Source organism: Notothenia rossii, assembly GCF_949606895.1.
Source record: "Notothenia rossii genome assembly, chromosome: 3".
In the NCBI taxonomy this organism is placed as follows: Eukaryota; Metazoa; Chordata; class Actinopteri; order Perciformes; family Nototheniidae; genus Notothenia; species Notothenia rossii.
In genome coordinates, this window is record NC_136901.1 from 95,256,163 (window position 1) to 95,272,093 (window position 15,931).

Sequence of the window (15,931 nt, forward strand, 5' to 3'; positions counted from 1 at the left end):
CGTGCAAACATTGTGCTTTATTTTGAATGATCTTCCTCACTTGTTATGCCTTTATTAGAATTAGAGAGTGGATGATGTTCAGTTTGAATCTGCACAGAGACACGTTTGAGGCGGCGTGGATATTATTTATTTTCAGATATTCAACTTATGTCTGCAGGAATAACACAGATCATTATAGGCGAGGAATGTGACGTCACTGCGTTGGTTTTTTGGTGCAAGACAAATAACTATTACAGGTTTGAGCAGACAGAACGACAGAAATGATTATACAGAGTTCTCGTGAGGGTCATGACTTCCTGTTGCCGTGCTGTGAAGACATGTGTGTTTTACTTGGTGAGATCATTATTAGTGTGATTTGGGAGGATTTCATCCGTTTAAAGCTTGTGTTAGTGTTGATGCTTCTTAAAGTGAAGCGTGCACGGTGGAGAGACAACATGAAGAGGACACCATTTAAAACCTACATCTAATAAATGCACGTATGAAAACTGTTAGAAATTAAAATCAATGTTTTGATGGTATAATGTAGCTTAAACATACCGTCAGTTTAAACGCTCTTTTATACTGAAAAACCAGAAATTCTTGTGCACAAGCAGTTAAGCTTTTATTCTGAAAATCCTTCATCTACGGTTAGCATTTAGCATGTGGCTAATATACGAATTCCTAAAGAGGTGAATTGAGAAGCGAAATGACATGGTGCGGTGAAAATCGAAACCTACTGATTTAACACTACAACTATAGATGTCGAGATACTACCATGTTGAATATTAAATGAAAGTACAGTTTATTTGAATACATTATTGTTTACAGACGAGAGTAGCATGTGACAACATCCGGAATGACCGGAAACCAAACGAGCCGAGAAGTATTGTTTAGAGTATTGATTACAGCGTTTAGAATGTGTTAAATGAAAAGTGATGAAAGAGAATATGAGGAGAAACGGCGTGTTAAGCATATATTGAATGTGAAAAGAACCTATCCTCTGTTTAAATGCAATAACGGACATTGGAGACGAGGCGAGCCGGCTGGCGGGGAGGAGCCAGCAGAGGATATATAAACAGCGCCGGAGGAGAGATCCAGTCTTCTCTTCTTGCTCAGGAGAACCGGATCACAGCTGTTTGTCTGACGGAACAATATTCTGTCTGTAACACTACCGCGCCTTTTTTAATTAAAGTATCCCATTTGAATCTTTTCAGAGACTCCATTTAGTCTCATTTGAAAGCTTCTCTCCTGGACGCGAGAATAAAGAACATATTTAACAATTGGCGAGCTAGCCGGGATCTCGCAAAACCGGGAGAGACTACAGCAGGCTGCTTGCTGGACCCGCTGGCATCCGTTCAGCACACAGAGAGCTCAAATCAACTAGGTATGGAGAAACCTGTTATATCGAATTCTTCAATAGTTAATGTAGGACAATGTTAGTTCTGTGTGTTTGACGGCGGCCAGCGGATCCTGAAAATAGCTGTGCAATTTAAGTTAAAACAAGCCTAAATTGATAAATATTGGTATCCTACCACGTGGCGTTGCTTTGTTACAGGCAGGGTGAGTTCAATTTCTTTTTTTCTATTTAACCCTGCATGCTATTCGTTTGTCTGTTAGTACATGTCGGCTAGAGGCCAATCACTATATGTGTCTTTTGTTGCGTTTTACGTTTTACGTGAATGGTTTTAGGCCATTAAGCAGTCGGGACTGCTTGAGGCAAAGACACAGCCAAAGTTTGAAGCTAAGGTTATTGGAGTGAGTGTTTTGTGTAACAACAGTGTGAGGCTGTTTTTAAAAAAGTCCTTTTTCAAGGAAAAGGCCTGAGGAGTTTGAAGCTTTCAGTGGTTACTCTATTTCTGTTTTTCAAGACATTGCGTTGTGGATTACGGCAGGAAGTGCGACATTCGTGCGTTAGATAGACGATATTCTTCTGATTGTGTTTGGATAGCGTCCTATTTGTCCCATAAATAGCGTGTTTAAACAGAAGAGATGACCATACTGGCTCTTAAAGTCAAAACATTTACGTACATGGGTAGAGGGCTATGACGTAAGGGTATGAGGCCCATTTATCATTGTAAACTAAATAGAAATGTTATTTTAAACTACAGTGTTGTGTGTTGAATTTGCTAGACAACATATCACCTCACCAATTTCAACTCCAGGTGTTTTCTCAAATCCCTTTGTTCTTCAGGTCAAAGGTTGGAAAACCAGTTGCCATCTTGTCTTGACCTCATGTTCACGGTGAGCCACACGGCAGTCACCATTTCATGAAATGCTAATTGAAGTACTCTATTTGCTTTAACACACTGAGGCTAGGCATTCCATCTTCTAAAGAACATCATACTTCTTGTTAGAGTTAGAACTATTGGAAGTACTTCTGCTGGTAAATGTGTTTTGGCGGTTTTGTGAATATTCTTCTTTGCAAATGTGTTTTGGCGGTTATGTGCTGTGTTGTTTAACCATAGTGTAAATTCCTATTTTAAAGATATTTTTGAGGAAACTAAGTTTCTCCTTGTTAAAAACGAGTCAGTTTTGAAACAGCTATTCCCTAGTGGATTAAGCTGGAATTTAAAATAGCGCACTCTGGTGGTAGTACAGAATTATTACCCAAATAGCGGAAACACCATAACATTGTGAATTTGAACCAAATTCATATTTCAAAGTCAAAACCATACACGGTACAACTTTATTTTAACATTTCATATTTTAATTTTGCATATTTTTTATATATTAATTAACTTTATTAATATTTTACCTTAAACTTAAAAAAAAAAAATCTATAAAAATAATAAAACCTTGAGCAAGAAAAAAAAAAGAAAAAAAGAAAAAAAAAAAGTTAAAGTTCGGACGAACAGCAACAAAGGTGCTAGTCAGAAGATTAGGGCTTCATCTTTGATAAGTTCATAAATAATTAGAGAACATGTCACCAAAACAAACTAAGTTGAGACTAGACGCAGGGCCAGGCTCAACTGCAGATATCAAGGAAAGGGTAAAAATCAGATCCGATGCTTTAACAGTTTCAAGTAAAAGACAGAGGACATGGAACCAAATGGAGAAACTGTTGGAACAGTGGCAAACGAGAGGATTGGTTCCAGCTGATGATCAGCCTGGACCAACGGAAGCCCATAGAAAAGCTGTAGTTGAACATGAGAATGCTGAATATCTACAACAGGAAAACGCATGGATCAAAGCCGGACAACCCTCTTGGTATGGACCTGTAAACATTGCTATGAACAGAGCTGAAAAAAGAAAAGCTATGGTTGCAAGTCTGGTACTCCATCTGGAAGATGCCAGCCAAGGATTGACAAACAGCTTACATGTGGAAGAACTCGGCAGAATAATGGAAAAGGAACTCAACAGAGGAATGGAAGAGAGACGAAAGGCAGTTGAAGCCCATAATGACATTATTGAAGAAAGACAAAGGGAGGAAGATAAAAACCAACAACTTCTGGCGGAAAGACGACAAGAAGATGTAAGATTCCAGGACATGATGGCAGATAGACAACGGAGAGAACAAGAAGAACGAAGAACCGGTGCATATACCTCCATGCCATTGATAGCGGCTGGAAGAGGAGGATTTCAATACAAATCATGGACTCACAGGGACATGGAAGCATTAGTGTCAAAGCTACCTCCACTCACCAAAGGAGGTCAGAAGTGGGTGAATGATCTGAAGAGATACACAGCCCAGGACCACCTGTGCTTGGGAGACATGAGGGCCCTGCTCGGACGGATTGAAAGACGACTTGAAGTGAGAGCAATAGATTCCGAGGCCAAATGCACAAATGACCCAGATGACACTCCATTCAACTACATCAGGTCGAATTATTGGGCTGCTATTCGTCACATCTACCCGATAACACGGAGTTTACATGCCCTCAACAGCCTGAGAAAAGAACCGGGGGAAGACATGTATGCCTTCCTGAAGAGATGTGAAGGAGTGTGGGAGGACTCCACTGGAGAACGACATGACGTTTCACCGTCTGTCGTAATGCTGTGGAAGAACGCGGTCATTAACGCCCTTCCCCAATCAGTGCAGGCAAGCCTGGGAGATGTGGTGGCATTAGACGCTATACCCATTGAAGAATGGAGACAACATCTCATTTACCATGATATGAAATACCAAGCAACCCAGAGATGTCAAAGACGTACAGGATTTCCAAACATGAACCAAATGCCACTGACAGCCTGGTATCAACCACAACAATGAGGAAGCTTAGAGGACCAGACCATCAGGTGATGCATCTTCAGCACTAGAGTATTTGGAAATCCAGCTACATAGAGCCACATATGTCACCACAGGAGGGAGAGGTTGAATGTTATTTAAAAGATAGTGAGTAGAATATTGCATTTACACAGAGCATCCACAGATTAGAAGTAGCAGAGTAGAACATTTAGCAGACTATTTTTGTAATTATGAGAAGGAAAATACATTACGAGTGATGTTGTTCCCCCACACAGAAAACTATTGTGTCCACACAACTAGTGAGGTCAAGAAGACGGGCTTCCACCCAAAATATGCAAGGGGCGGCGATACACCTGACGTGAAGCTGTCCAGACCTGAAAACAGAAACTCGATTCTGCTGTGGTGAAGTCTGGCTACAAAGGGAGGTGTCCGATAGGGTCGCTTGTCTCAAACCAGTGAAGAAGTCAACAAGAACCCAGCTGAACTAGAGAGTGACTGTTAGCGGGAGAACAGTGACGGAGCGACGGAGACTGGCCCAACATTTACCAGCCAGTACATAGATAGACCCCGTCAGAAGACCGGGGCTGTGTTTAAAGGGGAACTTCATTTATTCTTAGCCAGAAGTGCAGTTTTTAATCAAACAATTATGTGATTTATGGAGTCAGATTACATTTTTCTCATAAACACAATTTTATAATGGGTCTGAAGTGTCTGTTTTAAGGCGTGAGCTGCAGATTAAATAACATAACACTGATTGAGAGCTTGGAGGAAGAAGTTGTAGGGTTTTTACAACAGTTTCAAGAATCAGTCTTTATTTATTTATTCTTGAGTAACTTTACTGATTTATAGTGTAGTGCGTAAGGCAATATCTCATTTGAGTGAGGGGCACCAGCCCTTCATGCAGGTCACCCTCTGAGAGAATAGTTCATATTTTCCCTCCAGTTTGGAGACAGATTATTTTATCATATGTTAGTTCAGCAGTGTCAACCAATCCTCTAATCCTAGAATTATTGAGACGCATTAGCGACACCAGGGGTATTGTTTTTCGCAGCAACGATGATGCATAATACCAAGACAAAAGCCATTATTGAAACAAGTCAACTATTAGAAGTGCTAATTGCTGATTTTTATTTTTAGTGAATATGCATTTATAACATCAGAAAGCCATAAATCATATGATACTTTTGTACCCCTTGTGGGTACACGGAGAAGTTATATTTCTTTAATGCAACGTTATGGGTTTTACATGTCCTGTTCAGAATACGGTAATCATTGCAATATTAATTGAGCATTTTATGCTCAAAGGAGGGAGTGTCATGATTATACAGATATGTTGATTTCAGTGACGTTGTAGTTAATAAATAATAACATGTAGTCAACAAGAGGTATGCCGAAGCTCGGGCCTTCTCCAAGGAGGGAGTGGTCCAGTTTGAGATATTAGACAAATAGAAGTGGATGAATATGTCAGAACTCTGAGTAATATTATGCAAGTTTTGTCTACACAGGCTAGGAAAGCTACCAGACGAGACACCAGAAGAGACTCCTGTTCGGCCAGGTGATTGGGTGAGGGTGAAAGTTCACAAAAGACAGTGGGCTCATCCCCGGTGGACGGAAGCGTGAAAGGTTGTAACAAACTTCACACGCGCTCCGGTTTAAAGGTAAAGAAAAAGGAGCAAATTGACACCACCTCACACATTGTCACCCTTCACTGGAAACTTCCAGAACATTATTGGGAGTTAGGACTGATTTGGCAGAGCTGGAACAAAACAATAAATAGAAATAAGATAAAGATAGAAACAGCTCAAAAGACAAATTGTCTATAGATTTTTATAGATTGTACATTAATGTGAAAACCTATTTTTTTTTTTACATCTGTAAAAAGAGTCCAATTTTTTTTGTATGTTATTTTTGGACTCGTTATTTAAATTCTGTAACGGACACAACCAGGGATAAAATAGAGATGATGACGAGAACAAAGCCAAACCAATTGAGGGGTCCCCTAGGGATAAGAGTACACAGGCTACTAACCCAAAAGTACAGCTTTGTACGTACAAACTCTATGAACAAAATTTCCCAGCAGACAGTGGCGACATTGCAGATATGTCCAGTCACCAAAGTTACTTATGTTCTAAATAACAGTGAGATTTAAAGTGATGGAGAAAATATGGAGACGTTCTTTTATAGTGTGTGAAATATGTGGTGCTTGAAGCATCTAGGAATTTAAATGTATGGAAGAAAGTGGTTTCCTGAAAGTTAATTGGAGTAAACATGTTACAGTGGGTGAAAACAATGTTTAGGGATATGGTACAATTATTAGAAAACATTAACTGGGCTTAGATGACATTTAACATCAAAGAAAGATAGTATGGTTAGGAAAATAGAGTGGGAAAGATTGGATTTATTTTACCTCAGTGTGTTAACTATAGATAATGCGTCCCGAGATCTCTCTCTCTCTATCTCTCCGCCTGTCAGAACGCTACGACCCCAACTTCCAAGCAGACAAAAGACCTCACCACGGAAGACTCCTCCTCCTCCATCGAACAGACAGAGAAGCAGAGCTGAACCAACAATGACAAGACTTTATCCTGAACCATCTCCACCTGAGGCATCCAGAACTACAGGTGACATAAAAAGGCACACTCTCATCGGTCCCCCACAGGACATGGAGTTCCAAGCTGAGCCACAAGATTTGGACACAAGAGCAGAGTGTGGGACATGAGAGCAGAATACGCCCTCCATGCAACAAAGTAGAGACTGTAAAGGAGGAGATGAAAAGCAAAGCAAATGGGACACTGAAGAGAGTTACAGCGGAAGGAACCAAGAGCAGATGGACTGAGGAGAAGGTGGACGGAGGAGAGGAAAGAACGGAGGAGTTGGCATGGTCCGGCAGAACGTGAGGGGGGCGTGGCTTGACAACCAGAGGGGGAGAGAAGGAAAACGGGAGTGAGTGAGTTTACACATAAACACACTTATTCACCAACGAGAAATACGTAAAGAAAAAGATTTATTAGCCATGAATTAATCAATTGGTGAATTTATAAAGAAAAAAGAGGAAACTATTAAATAACCCTAAAAACACACTGAGGGTAGAACATATTATTCAATCTTTTCATCATATCAACAAATTATTCTTTAAGAGTTTTTTATTCATGTGTGAATTTGGGTAAGATATAATTTGTTACAGTATAGACCTACAGTTTAAAGGGATGGTTTTAGGAACCACTCTATAAAAGCAGACACATCTTTATTAGTATGGAAAATGTTAAAGGTAGAGCTAGTACCAAGCCAAAGATAGTGTTCCAATCTAGAGTATTGATTTCTCCATTGTAGCATGGTTCTTACCTCAGGAGGGAAGATTAAGGTGGAAATAACATTTGTTTTTTGTCCAAGATGGAGAGTTTTAAAAAGACAAAAGAGAGATAGCACATTTTAATAAAAAAAAAAAAACTAATATAATTGGGAGTAATACATGGGGGGCCTTGGAGCACTCATTGTGATGGTGCATATTTTACAACAAATATCGTTCAGGGAGAAGGGGTCGCTCGACCCACCCTGCAGATGTTTTAAATCTTACTTGCAGCTTCAGAGGGAGCGCACGGCACCAGAGTATGAGTTTTAAAAGACAAGCGCCACCAGCTCCTAAAGGTCATCCATTCACCAGATGACCTGACGTTTAGAGATGTTATTTAAAGGAGAAACATATCTGCCATTAATGTAAATTCCTGAATTAAACTGCAAACCATTAATGAAATGACTTCTGTTTTTAAAGTCCTTGTTGAAGGAGGGAGTAATTATCACATGCTCGGGCACCCAAGGTTCCACACACTGTTAAAGGGGTTAGCATAGCTATTTAAGTAGACCAGAATTGAAGATAAATTGGTATAATGAGTTATTGATATTCCACTGGTTCTCACACCATCTCAGGGACTTGATCACTGCATTAGAACAGACCACCCAAAGTTACTGAGAAGGAACCTTTAAGTGATGAAACTCTACAACTGTTGTAACTGACCAAAATCTTCTCCCAGAAATGACTGTCTAGAAAGCCGTACCCCAGAGTAGAACGTACCGATTGATCACGACGGCCCCTTCTAGAGAACATATTACTTTCATACCTTAAATGGTATGAAAGGAGGGAGGGTACATTTCTCAGGAGGAGACGGTTACAAATGCTAGCAGAACAAGACGACCCACCCCGTATACAGATGTTGATACACAATGATGAGTTAGTTTAAATGATATGGATGTTCGGAGATGAGACTGATCAATGAATGTCCAGCTGATGTGATTCTTTACATTATGAAATCATGTGAAGAAGTGAGCAAAATAAAATGCTAAAATGGAGTGAATCCATTTCAATTTACTTTACACTATTCCAAGATAGTTTATTTTTATTTTTCAATTTACTTTGCCAATCCAAGATATTTTATTTTATTCTTTATTACTTTATACTATTCTAATATGGTGGATCTCATGTTGTATAAATCATTGCTATTCTAAAATGGTTTGTTTCTTTTCACTTTGTAAAAACAAGTGCCTTAACACTGAGCGTGGTATGAGAACGGTTTCTGTGAAAGGAGGGAGGAAGAAATGTTCTGATACCGAGCCATTGCTGCTATTTTGAAGAATGATATTGAATGTAAACACTAGAAGTTATGCACAAGGGAAAACTTTTGTGTTTGAACACAGACAAGAATTTATTTTGTATTTTTGTAAAGCTGGCTGTAAAACCATTCCATTTAATTGTATGTTTGTTAATATGAGATATGTAATATGCAAAGTTCAGATGAAGAACTCATTGATTTCAGTATTATACACACCTTTTAGGTGTGTAAGGAGGGACTGTTAGAAATTAAAATCAATGTTTTGATGGTATAATGTAGCTTAAACATGCCGTCAGTTTAAACGCTCTTTTATACTGAAAAACCAGAAATTCTTGTGCACAAGCAGTTAAGCTTTTATTCTGAAAATCCTTCATCTACGGTTAGCATTTAGCATGTGGCTAATATACGAATTCCTAAAGAGGTGAATTGAGAAGCGAAATGACATGGAGTGGTGAAAACCGAAACCTACTGATTTAACACTACAACGATAGATGTCGAGATACTACCATGCTGAATATTAAATGAAGGTACAGTTTATTTGAATACATTATTGTTTACAGACGAGAGTAGCATGTGACAACATCCGGAATGACCGGAAACCAAACGAGCCGAGAAGTATTGTTTAGAGTATTGATTACAGCGTTTAGAATGTGTTAAATGAAAAGTGATGAAAGAGAATATGAGGAGAAACGGCGTGTTAAGCATATATTGAATGTGAAAAGAACCAATCCTCTGTTTAAATGCAATAACGGACATTGGAGACGAGGTGAGCCGGCTGGCGGGGAGGAGCCAGCAGAGGATATATAAACAGCGCCGGAGGAGAGATCCAGTCTTCTCTTCTTGCTCAGGAGAGCCAGATCACAGCTGTTTTCTGCCGGAACAATATTCTGTCTGTAACACTACCGCGCCTGTTTTAATTAAAGTATCCCATTTGAATCTTTTCAGAGACTCCATTTAGTCTCATTTTAAAGCTTCTCTCCTGGACGCGAGAATAAAGAACATATTTAACAAAACATATAAAACTCTAAAAGCAAACAGACCTATCGCAGGTTCTTGTGATGATTTCTCTCGAGTGACGTTTGTTTTAGTGTTCATGCTGCTTTTGTAAAACTCAAGTGGAAACTGAACAGCAGAGAGAAAACATGTAAAGGATCTGAAACCTTCATCTAATAATGTAAGAAAACATGAATATCTCAAAGAAAACACACGAGCTGGTCAGTGGATGTTTTGGTCGTTGGATTTTCTTTTCACAAATGGATCGCAGACGAAACTCACGGAAGTGATTTCAAAACAAAAGCACTCGTTTTCTGAAATCACACTTTGAGTCCCTCCAGTGTCCTGAAGCTGAAGGACCGGGGTTATTATAAACAAGGGGGATTTAGCGATCACAAGGAGAACGGCCAGGACACACTTTGAGCCCAGAGAACGGATGTTATTGAGGCTGTGAATATAATGAGCCTCTGAAATGGACCACATTGTTAGGAGAGGTAAACTATGCAGCGGCTCTGCTCTGCGGTCACTCCGCGTCTCTCCACTTTGTCTTTTCAAATCAGCTGCTCTTCATTTCTCCTGCTATATTCAACGAGTGATACAAATATTTTTTAACACAAGTTTTTAATGAAACTGACTGTTGGACTCGGTACTAGTTTGAAATAAATAAAATGAAGTAGCCTACTTTTACTGTGTACTTTGTGAGTAACCCTCTGTCAGCCCCCTCCAGACATAATGCATGTTTTCTGTGTCTTTGATGAGTGATAAAAATACAATGTGAGCATTTAGTGAGTAAAAAGCAAAGAGGCCTCTCAGACGCTCTTCCCTTTACTTGATTAATAAAGAAAAACAAATGGACCGTAGACACACGGGTTCTGACCTCGTCTGCGCTCTTATTTTGAAAGGTAACTTCCGGTAGCAGAATATGAAAAAAACGGTGTTTTTTTTGTTTCTGTTTTCTAGTGATTTTATTTTGTGTTTTGAAAAGTAGAAAATGAAAATCATCCCGTTTCTTAAGTTTAGTAAATCCCTTTTTGACCATGATAAAGAAAAAACACCTCGTATTTCAATTTAGCTTTTTCAATTTTAAAACGAAAATTAAATATCCGTTCGTTTTTAGTTTTTGAATTTCAATTTTTGAAAAGAAAATCCAATGAGCAAAACCTCCACTGACCAAACTGCAGCTTTCTGGAGAGAGTTCATTCGTGTTACGTTTGTTTAAGAGTTTTTATGCTCCTTTAAAAAGTACATTATAACAAGAGACAGAACATTTGAAGAGACAATTTAAAACCTAATAAATGCTCATATGTAAATTTACAAAACAGACGTGGTGCAGCGTTTAGGAAAGATATCAGTTTGATGCTTGTAATAGTGTTAGTGTTTATAAAACGGACTTATTGCATCTCCTCTCAGGATGTCTTCAGTATAACTCGTGTATTCATGCTAATGCTCCTCTAAAGAAGGAAGTATATATGAACAGAAATCTGGTTCAAAAGAGAGAAGACATGTCGAGGACTCACTTTGAAACCTTACTCTAATAAATGCATGTATGAATATACTTGAAATAAACATGAATGAATATATAATAAAACCCTTAAAGAACACAGACGCTCTGCAGGTTTTTGTTTGTTTGTGTTTAACATTTATTTAAGTGTTAGTGTTTAGAAAGGAGAGGTTAGGAGAGAATACAAATAGTGCTGCATCCTATACATTTCTTCAGAGATGAATCTGCAGACTTAAGTATTTTCAGTAAGTTAAGTGTTTTATTCTTTCTTAGCTCTGCAGTTTAGAAGAGCTGCGTCTGTCCTTTCCAAATAAGTCTTTGTAGTAAAGTGATGCTGCTGAAATGATTTGGTAAATGAACTTTAATAGTTTGCTGAGCTGCAACTAAGCGCTGAACATATCTTCTACTAGTAACATAGTAAACATTTTAAATGTGTTTTTCAATAGCCAGTTATCTGTGGTTTTAAACAAAGCTTGCTCATGTTTCTGGTTATGAGGGACTCTGCTGTGTTTCTGTGAGATCAGCTGTTATGGATGTGTTCAAACAGGAAGTGGTGAAAGAGAACAGGAAGCAGCCGACTCACAAAGAGCTGACTGTTGTTTCAGGGCTGATGTGGTTGTGACACCCGGGCCGTTTCTCAATCTCGAGGAAACTGGCTTCCAAGCCAATATTTCAAGGATGCTACGTCATCGAGTGCCGCCGAAGGATTGTTCCAATCTCCAGCACACTTGGAATTCCACCGAGGCCGCGTCCTTGGTTTGGGGGTAATTTCGAGGCTGCTCATGGGTAGACTTCAAGTCCTTAAAATCCCCACAATGCTTTGCGCACGGACCAATTTCCCTTGACTTGAAGCGCGTTTTGATGCATGGCTCCGGAAACAGAGTCCGAGCGGCTCATCTCTCATGTTTCAGACGCTTCTCACCTGCAGGTTCCCAGAGCCTCTCAGAGACAAAGAACCAAGTCAGGGCTTTGAAACACAACATCAGAAGTTTAAGAGGATGTTTGAAAGTCAGGTTGAAGCATGGAGCTGTCCTTAGTCAGTGTGTTACCTAAAGAAGATGACAGCTTATAGAAATAGATGTATTTGAGACACCACAAAGGTTGTTTCAGTCAGACAGCTCACCTGCTCCTTAATATGTTTATTAGAAGCAGCATCTAGTTTGAGTCTGGCGTCTAGGCTCGGGCCTCATCACTCCACAGATTTACAAAGAACATTGAGTGATGATTAGATAACTATCCCCCGAGCCTACAGGTGGAGCTGGGGTGGTGGGGGGGCAGGCGAGCAGCAGCAACATGAAACACAGCAGCATAGCGAGGCAGAGGCAGGAAGACCTGGCAGCTCAAATAGAGCGGCATGTTTAGGAGAATGTGATTGGTTGGTTGTGAGAGGGACGAGGCGCGTCACCTGTTAATGTATCATTGGTGCTCGAGTTGACTTCCTGAACGAGCTCGCAGGCTTCGCCCCATTTAGTTTTTACGTTGTTTCATTTCTTCTGGCAGCTTCTGAGGTTGAACTTGGCTGCAGTTTGTAGCATTTTGAATAGAAAATGGAGACGAACAGAAAATAGATGGGACAGAGTGTGTGTTGTGTTTGCAGGCATGGCATCGTCCCTGATCTGCCCGCTAACAGCTGATCTCACCTGAACATTTCTCCCCTGCAGGTACAACAAGACGGCTCAGGACTGGACTCAGAAATACGCCATGTGACCTTCCTCCTCCTCCTCCTCCTCCTCCTCCTCCTCCTCCTCCTCCTCCTCCTCCTCCTCCTCCTCCTCCTCCTCCTCTCACTGCTGGAATACACTTTGGGGGTTTTCTCATGTGGCCACGCCCCCTCCCTCTCATCAGCCAATAACAGCAATTTGTTCATAATCTCCTCTTTTTTTTTTAAACCCTAAAATTGCTTTTAAAATGTCAGATGTTATTGTTTTGTTTTCCCTCTGCTTTTCAAAATAAAGTAAATAAATAAAGCAGGTGAAGGGGTGAGTACTCTGAGCTGTGAACGTGCCAACTGCAAGAATCAAAGCTCCCAGAGCAGCGCGGACTGAAGAGAGAACGACTAACAGATCAATCATGTAATGCATGTCAGTGATTGGTTCATGTGCTGCTGAGATAAAGAGAAACCACAGCTTTGTTTGGTTTGATTCTGTTTTAGTTGAGTTGTTTTTAGACGAGAGAGCCGTTAGTTCATCCCACACTGCTCTCCTCTTTTTGCACTGAAGATGAAACTCGAGGCTCTCAGCGGCTGACGGATCAGCTCAGAGCTCTGTCGTGGAGTTTCTCAATAAAGTGGAACAAATTGAAGATTTTCTCTCGTGTGCTGCTTTTCTTTTCTTTAGCCTTCGTGTTAAAGGATGTGTCTTTTGATTGGGTCACCCTCATCCACCCCCACCCTCATCACCCCCACCCTCATCACCCCACCCTCATCCACCTCCACCCTCATCACCTCACCCTCATCACCCCACCCTCATCACCCCACCCTCATCATCCCACCCTCATCACCAGGGGCGGACAGGGACTAAAACTCAGCCCTGGAAACTGACCCAGTCCACATGAAATGTCAAATGTTAGAAATCCTCTGTTTATTATTTAAAGTTTTACGTCAGATTCTCTCCTTTTCCCCTCTGTGTACACAGCTCCAGTTTGGGCACTGGCCTGTCATCAGATTTCATTTTTAGTTGCTGCTGTGTAGCAGAAGTTTAGTCAAATTATTTTTGATGAAATACTCCAAATCTCCTCCATAATTGCACTTGCTTCAGTAGCTTGCTACTTTTTAAGGGCAGTGATGACAGTTACAGTACGAACTGAAGTTGATGCGATTTGATTGGATTGTGAGGCATGACGTGAGCCTCATCTGATTGGTCAATCCCTCAATTTCTTTTCACCAAGGGAAGCCAATTTCGGCTAGCCTCCTCTCGCAACAGAGAGTGCAATCTACTGTTTCATCATAACATCTAGTGCAGTGGTTCTCAACTGGTCAGGCCTCGGGACCCACTTTTTACTTGGTCAATAAATCGCGACCCAACTTTTTTAAGCACTCAAATATTCAACAAAACGTGCTGTAATATATACGTTTTTCAGCATACAATTTTAATTAAAGTGAAGTACAGTGCATATATCCCTTATATCCCTTCACAGAACTAAAGTATGCTTTAAAAAAGGTTTAATGAGATGATGGAATCAAAGCTGAACTTTTTAAAAAGGCACACGTGCTGGAAACCCAACCCCAGAAGGGGGACTGGGGGGATTCTCCCCCAGGAGATTTTTTGAAATACTAACAAACTACACATTCTTGTACACTCTGAGAAGAAAATAAATAAATGTATTACAACCCAACATATTCATAATATTTTATGCCATTGTTTGTTTTTCAGTTTGTTCTGACAGCTGAACTTGCTGCTCCACACAGAGAGAAGAGTAAAGAGGAGAGAGTCTGTGAATTACTTTAAATTGTGGGTAAGGGTAGATAGCTCCCATTGTTCTGTGACCTGTCAATCATCAAACTGGGGGTCATATTTCATTATGTGTTCATTTTTATCTGAAGTTGTACCCATGGATGTATAAAGAATATTTCTACCGCAAAGTTATTCTCCGTGGGGACTTCCGGCAACAATCTTGATTCTGATTGGCCAGAAGACTCGAAAAAAAATCAGCAAAGATGTTTTATTGAGTGGATGATCACTACTTGACAGAAGTTTTCAAAACCGTTTATGGTCTCCAGTACTTCCAGTCCAACGCCTACTGCATGCACAGCGTTAGAAAATCGGGCCTTCAAAATAAAAGTTTGACTTTGTTCCCAAAAAAAAATTAAAAACAATCCCAATTTCTTTTTTCAATTTAGTTTTCTTCAGTCACACATCCGCGACCCACTCGAAACGGGTCCGCGACCCACCAGTTGATAACCACTGATCAAGAGGGGCGCTGTTTCACTCTTTGGAAAATACTCAATGAGAATGGGGGAGAGATGGGCCGGCAGAATAATTACCAAAACTAAACGAAGTGTTTTTATTTATTTATTAAAATTATAACTACAATCCAAAAAAACAGGGGAAGCCTGGCTTCCCTTGGCCTCCAGGAGAAAACGCCACTGAGATCAAGGGATAATTCTCACCCACCTCTTGCCCTGCACGTGTGCCAGTTGAGCTGGTTCTGCCACCGGCTCAACTCTGTCCCTCATCATGAACGCAGGAGGCTGGCTGTATATCTGAACTCGCGCCCTCATCATTCTCTTCATCATCTTGCACTTGTTCTAAGCTGCTGCTGATAGAGCTTAGCAGCGCTGCTGCCAAAAAGGTCTGTCAATTTGCGACATTTATATGCTTCACTTGCGAGTGACTTCACCTTTTTTTCTCTTGCCTTCTCGGCCCAACCTTTTTCTTTTCGTTTTCTTTGATTTGTATCCATGTTTTTTCATTCTCCCTGTTTGCCGCAGCGTCTAATCCCTTCTCTTCGTGTGGCCGGTCTTTTTTCTTCTTCGTGTGATTATTTGACAGATAAGAACCACACAACTGCATTAGCGGCCGCTGTCGCCCTCTGTCGGCCGTCAGTGCAACTTAAATGATTCCCCCCTCTGGACCCTCTTCCAGCAGAGATGCTGCTTCCATGGACATCTTCAAGTCATCATTAAAAACTCACCTGTTCACCATGACCTTTGACCCCTAACCCATCACA